Below are 6,729 nucleotides of genomic sequence, written 5' to 3' on the forward strand. Positions count from 1 at the left end.
AAATTAAGAAGCAGAGACTGTGCACATTCGCGGATATGGCCTCTTCCGCATTCGTGGTAGGGACCAATCAGATCATATAGACAAATATCATGGCCATTCAACAAAGGGCCAATGAAATCCCAGTTATATTTCATTCAGCAAATCTGTGACTCAACCAGTTAAGAGCAAAACAACCAAGCCTTATGCAAAATCAATGGCTGAAGACAGATACTGTCCATTTTCACACCTACGGCCCTTTTCACAAAGGGACTGATTTGAAAAAATAAATGTCGGTCCTAATATATTAAAATGTTCAAAAAATAAAAAGGTACATGTAATACTAATAAGACAGGTAGAGAAAAGCCATCCTTATTCATTGTTGCAGTCACTTCATCATTCATGTCTAAGTTCAAATAATTGGTGCTGGCTAAATAACAGTCAGCCAATCATTAATTCAATGAAGACCTATGTAGAGTGAAAAACAAAGACCGTCTGCATTCGTGGCTACAGAATTTTCTGCAGTCGAGGTAAGGGCCAATCAAGTCAAACAATCAAATGGAGTGGCCAATCAACAAGGGGCCTGTGAGCTCTAATTTGGGTTTTACTCAGCATGTCCATAACTTGGCCAGTGGATAGGGAACATAAAAAACAACAAATCAGCCTAAGTAAGAATCAAATAAATAAAAAACTCATATAAATGGGTACTGATGTATAAAAACATCTGTAAAACTAATTAAATAAGTGCAAAGTAGCTGTAGCATATGAGGTGTGAAGTGTTGCTTAAATTCTATCTGTGTCAGTGTACACGCATTGTATATACTTATGTAGTGGCGTATTTGTGAATGATATAAACAAGTAAACAAACCTACTCATTTACGGGGTGTACAAGTGTATAAAATACTTTAAAGACACAAATTAAGGTTGATAATCCTCGAAGAAAATATTAACCAATATTCCTGTCAATATTCCAAAGTGTATAAATTGCATTTGCGTACTTTGCAACCAATGAACATTGCAATACCAAAAGATTAACCAATCACAAGTTTACAAAGTGAAATAATACGTATTACCTTTAAAAATCAAGAAAAAAATAAGAAGAAAATATAAGCATGTTCATGGACACTTTTAAAGCTTGAATCAATCACACATAGAAAATGCTTTTCAGTTAACATTGTTGAGAATTGTATCAATTGAGTTAAACCCAATAATGGACACAAAACAAAAATATGCTAATTAACTAGTGTATTTAAAGCAATAATTATGAAGGAATAATTAAAATGTCTAAGAATAATTAAAGTTTCCTAAGTAAACTAGTACATAGAAAGCTAATAAACATAAAGGGGGGACAAAATCAGTTTATCCCACTTTAGGAACAATATGGCAATCTCTGTTTATGGCACATTCAAAAGAAAGAAGCACCGCTGTCAACACATATAAATGTTCAAAATAATGCTCTTGGAAAAACAAAAGCTAGAATAATACACTGATTATCAATTAGAATTCATGATTGTCAAGCTTATTAATTCTAAATAAATTCAATATAAACTAAGATAAACCAGTTCTATTGGCATTCTAAATAAACCTAAGGACAACTTCTAAAGTCAGAATGCATAAAATGTAGTAATTTTGAGATTGAAATAGCAATTTAAAATCATTTGTTTGCTTTGAGACGTCTATTTTTAAGAGCTGGTTTAAGAGGTATCAAACTATTGAGGCCTAGAACGGGTACTTCTCAAACTGGTAATCCATTTCATTTCACAAAGTTCAGTACAATGAGAATAGGCCCCTCCCCTAGGAGTTGGTTGGAATACCTTTTCTAAATGAAAATCTGGGTTGGATAAAGTGCAATATGACCCGCAAGACTATTATGTGGGTCCATACCTCCCAACTGTCCTGAATTACTCAGTTTTTACCACGTTTTGGGGTCCAAATAATGGGATGCCATTATTCCCGAGTGGCACCCCTTCATTTCCGATTTTTTTTCTTTGTTTTTTATTTTTCCTGCTTTGTGAGCTGACGTCATCACGTGCGCAATGATGTCAGCTCCATCAGGGTTACCAGCCTGTCAGAAATGAGCTTGTGCATGTATTTCTGGCTCTGGTTTCAAATGCTTTGCGAGTAGGAACTGAGAGAAGGCTCTCCTGGCTGTATTATCGCTCTTGGCTGTTTTGTTTGTGGATGTAATCACTTTATTTAGAAGGCTCACTCTGAAGTAAGCTGTGCAAAGGAAGGGTTTGTGATTTTAGGAAGCTGCTACTTTTATTTCTGCAAGGGATTATGTCTGCTGTGAGAAAGGGAAGGAGTACTGTCGGGTAAGAAAACTGCTTTATATGGTTGTTTTGTTTGTGGATGTAATCGCTTTATTCAGAAGGCTCACTCTGAAGTAAGCTGTGCAAAGGAAGGGTGTTTTGTGGATGTAATTGCTTTAATTAAGGATTTATTTACATTTTTATTAAGAAATAATATACTGAATTTTCTCAAGAGCTTGAAGAAAAAATTGTCATTAATGGGAATCCCCTAGCAATAGCTGATGTAATCTCACTGGAACAGTCCACATATTCTTCCAAAAATCTATAAAATCCCAGCAGAAGAGAAAATGAAATGACTCCTGCCTCCAGTACCATATTTAGTTGGTTGCAGGGGAAAAAACAACTGCTGCGAGCTGCACTGACTTGATGTCTAAAGGTACTGTGTTCTGTGTGTGTGTGTGTGTGTGTGTGTGTGTGTGTGTGTGTGTGTGTGTGTGTGTGTGTGTGTGTGTGTGTGTGTGTGTGTGTGTGTGTGTGTGTGTGTGTGTGTGTGTTTGTGTGTGAATGCTATGCAGTGTGACACATGAAAGTTAAGCTGCTATGTTGTTGTTTTTTAAGTAGTCTAATGAAAAATAAATGCATATCTGCTTTTGCTGTTTATCGTTCCGTTCCTGCAGAAAAGTGCAGTTTGCAAATATTGAAGGCTGCTGCGAATAACTTTAAAATGTGTGTAGAGAGAGGTCTTCTTCAGAGCTTTATTGTATGCTTTTGATTGCATTTTTTGAGAACATATTCCAGGATATTATTGTAATAGTGATGGTGGTCTTCAATATAAAATGTGGAAGTTGATATTGGTTTATTCTAATGCGATCAGCAGTTTGAGAATTCATTGTTAAGAAAGCAAACTTGCCCAATTTGTTTACTGCAAATGGAAATATTACTGATTTATTTACTGGGTAGGGGTCTGTGCCCCTCCTTCTTTACTTAAAATATGGTAGTGCCAGTCTAGAATCAACTGCTTCAGGAAGGAGTAAATTCTGCTGTCAACCAAATTATGCCGGCGTATTTGATTTTCTGATTGAAAGGTGACGTTTTTTTCCTCTGTCAGTCATATTGCACATTATGGGTTACTTGTTTATTTATGGTGTATTGTTTTTAGTTTTAAATAAGGTGCAATGAGTTGCTTTAAATCATTCGAGTGCACCCAGGAGTAAGGGAAGTCAGCTTTATCACAGCTGGACAGGGATATACTGTGTTGAACATCAGATTTGTTTACTTAACTTTAGGAAGTCCGGTTAAGTGCACTGGCACTTGTGTCCTTTTCAGGTACGACCCGGGCTGTAATAGCAATAACACGGTAATAGTATACAGTTGACACACCTTCTAATATCTTAGCTCAGAAGTTTCTTTGACTGTGGTGTTCGCTGTGGTGCAGTTACAACCAAAGTCCTAGCAGATCGTAAGGAGATATAACATGATGAAAGGCAGATAACTACTGGTGTATCTTCTTAGTCCTTTGTTTACATGTAGCATACACAATATGCGAGCACTTAAAGTTCTGTAAATTGCAGGGTTTTTATACCTTCTGACATTATATTCATGATTAGGGTTTCTGAGTGTTCATCACAACCTAACTAAAACTAATACTGATTTATTGCTTCATTTATACATTTGTTAACTTGGTAGGTGCTTCGGTTCAAAGACGCAGACCACAACAGCAAAGATATTTTAATGTAAATTGCAATGTAACTATAGGAAGCACAGTAAAATAAATAATACAGAAATATGATTACAGCAAGAACTGTGTGTGTATATAGTGTGTGTGTGAAAGTAGACTTTTATCATGGAAATGTTCTGAATAGGGCAGTTTTGTCATTATTGGTTCATGCATTTTGTTTCATTGCCTAGTGGAAAAATGTTCAAACAATAAATTTAAAATGTGATTGTGTGTGTGGAAGTAGACTTTTATGATGGACATGTTCTGAATAGGGCAGTTTTGTCATTATTGGTTCATGTATTTTGTTTCATTGCCTACTGGAAAAATGTTCAAACAATACATTCAAAATGTGATTGTGTGGAAGTAGACTTTTATGATGGACATGTTCTGAATAGGGCAGTTTTGTCATTATTGGTTCATGCATTTTGTTTCATTGCCTACTGGAAAAATGTTTAAACATATTTAAAACTCATTCTACTTAAGTCTAACGAGTGTGCTGTATTATACAAGGAATATAATTTAATTAAGTCAGGAAGGTTTATCAAAGGACACATGTATGTTTCTTGTTTTGTGTGCAAGGGACCTATGATTTGAAAACAGCCCAAAGATAATCTTTATTCACCACTGGCCATATGCATTTTCTTTGGATGTTGTGTGGGTTTCAATGCTGTTTCAATGAATGTGAGTTTCAAGGGCAAAAAAGTTTTAATGCTAAGTTTTTTTCATTGTAAGACAGTATTGCTTTGTTTAGCAGATATCTATTAGTGTTTAACTATGCCAAGTTTTTTTCATTGTGAGACAGTATTGCTTTGTTTAGCAGATATCTATTAGTGTTTAACTTTGTGCATTGTGCTATAAAATGTAAAAATAAAATCCAACTAATCATTGTAGAAGTAAAGCAGTATGCACACATTAGTGTTTAAGGTAAATGGGGTGAAATAGCCAGGTAATGGGACATTGGAATGGCTGCAGGGGGACTCTGGTGCTATATTTTGGTTCTGTTCTTCAGATTGTGTTTGAAAGTTGGTATCCCACGCTTCCATTGGAGTGGGTGGGGTCATGAAATTATGTATGCACATTTTACATTAATCAGCGTATAGATTTGTACCTATTTTTCATGGGCCTTGTCCAGATTTTTGATGTTTCCAGGTTGAGAGGTATGTGTGGGTCCCTTTTGGAAATGTCTCTAATGTGTCACAAAATTCTATTCTTAAATTGCTGATCAGTCTTTCCAATATAGAAGGATGAGCATTCACAGCATGTTGCTAGATAAACAAAATGCTGCGTATTGCAAGTGGCTTTTGCTTTGAAGCAATAAGTCCTTTTGGTAATCGGATGCACAAAGGAATTATTTTTGTCAATGTATTGTCAAGCTTTTCATCTCCCACACTTGTGTGTGCCATCACTGATGGTAGATGTTTTCCCTTGAAAGCCATCCTTGTTACACAACAGTTGTTTAAGATTACTATTATTTCTGTAAACAAACATGGGGGTGCTTCCAACTATGTCCATAATCCTGTCATTTTCCAAAAGAATGGGCCAGAACTGTTTAATGATCTGACAAATTTGCTTGTTATCTGAACTATAATTAAGAATACAGTTAACTTGATTAGGATACATGGATCCTTTCACTGACAAGCTGGTATTATTTGTATCACAGTGAGCATGGGAAAAATAAGTTTGGATTCTATTACGTACTTCATTAGGTAAATTGGGGTTTCTGTTCAGATCTTTATTTTTGTATCCCCTCTTTTTAAGGTTTGACTGAAGTGAGAGGTATTCAAAATCATATTCCTCTTCATCGGCACACAACCTAGAGACCCTTGACATCTGATTTTCAAAAATGTTTTTGAAGATATGACCCAGGTGCATGCTATCTCTGTGTAAATAATGGTTACGCAATGTGGACTTCAGATGGATTTTTGTATGTCGACCAGTAGCATTATCCAAGATTAGACTGATGTCTAAGTAACTGATCTCAGATCTAGAAAAATCGAAAGTGAATCTCAGGAAACTAGTGGAAGAGTTCAAATAGTTGCTAAAATCATTTAGCTCTTGTTCATTCCCATCCGACAGGAGAAAAACATCATCTACAAAGCAGCCATAAAAGAGAATATGTTGTCTCCATGGGTTGTTTTCACTTAAAACATGAGCCATTTTCCAGTGGGTTAGGACCAAGTTTGAATAGCTATTGGTGCATGGGGTGCCCATTGCTACTCTCCCATGTCTGCCAAAAGGATGCATTCCCATGCATAAAGAAATTGTTTTCTAGAATTAACTCAAGAAGAGAACAAACAACTTCCTTGTTTTGTCCTTGGGAGAGGGCTAAATCTCTAATTGTCTGTATCCCATTCTCATGGTGGATGACGGTGAAAAGATGTACAACATCCATAGTGACCAACATCAGATCAAAAGGCGGAGATAGATTTATGAACCTGTCATGGAGGGATGTTAAAAAACTTCCAGAGTCTTTCAGGACTGTAGTGGTTAAATTTAGTAAACTTCTCAAATCGTTCTCTACATAGATGGATAAGGGTTCTGTTATCCAGCCTCTCCCAGATACTATTGGTCTTAATGGTGGATTAACAGGGTCCTTATGGATTTTTGGGAAACCACTTATTCTGGGAATGGTTGGATTTAGGACCTCAAAAAATATGAATAATTCATTGGTAATAAGTTGTTTTTTATGTTCCCTATCCATTGGCTGACTTACGGACTCCGTGAGTTAAACCCAAATTAGAGCTCACAGACCCCTTGTTGATTGGCCACTCCATTTGATTGTTT

This window comes from Protopterus annectens, chromosome 8.part0 (assembly GCF_019279795.1).
Source record: "Protopterus annectens isolate FY-2018-M chromosome 8.part0, PAN1.0, whole genome shotgun sequence".
In the NCBI taxonomy this organism is placed as follows: Eukaryota; Metazoa; Chordata; order Ceratodontiformes; family Protopteridae; genus Protopterus; species Protopterus annectens.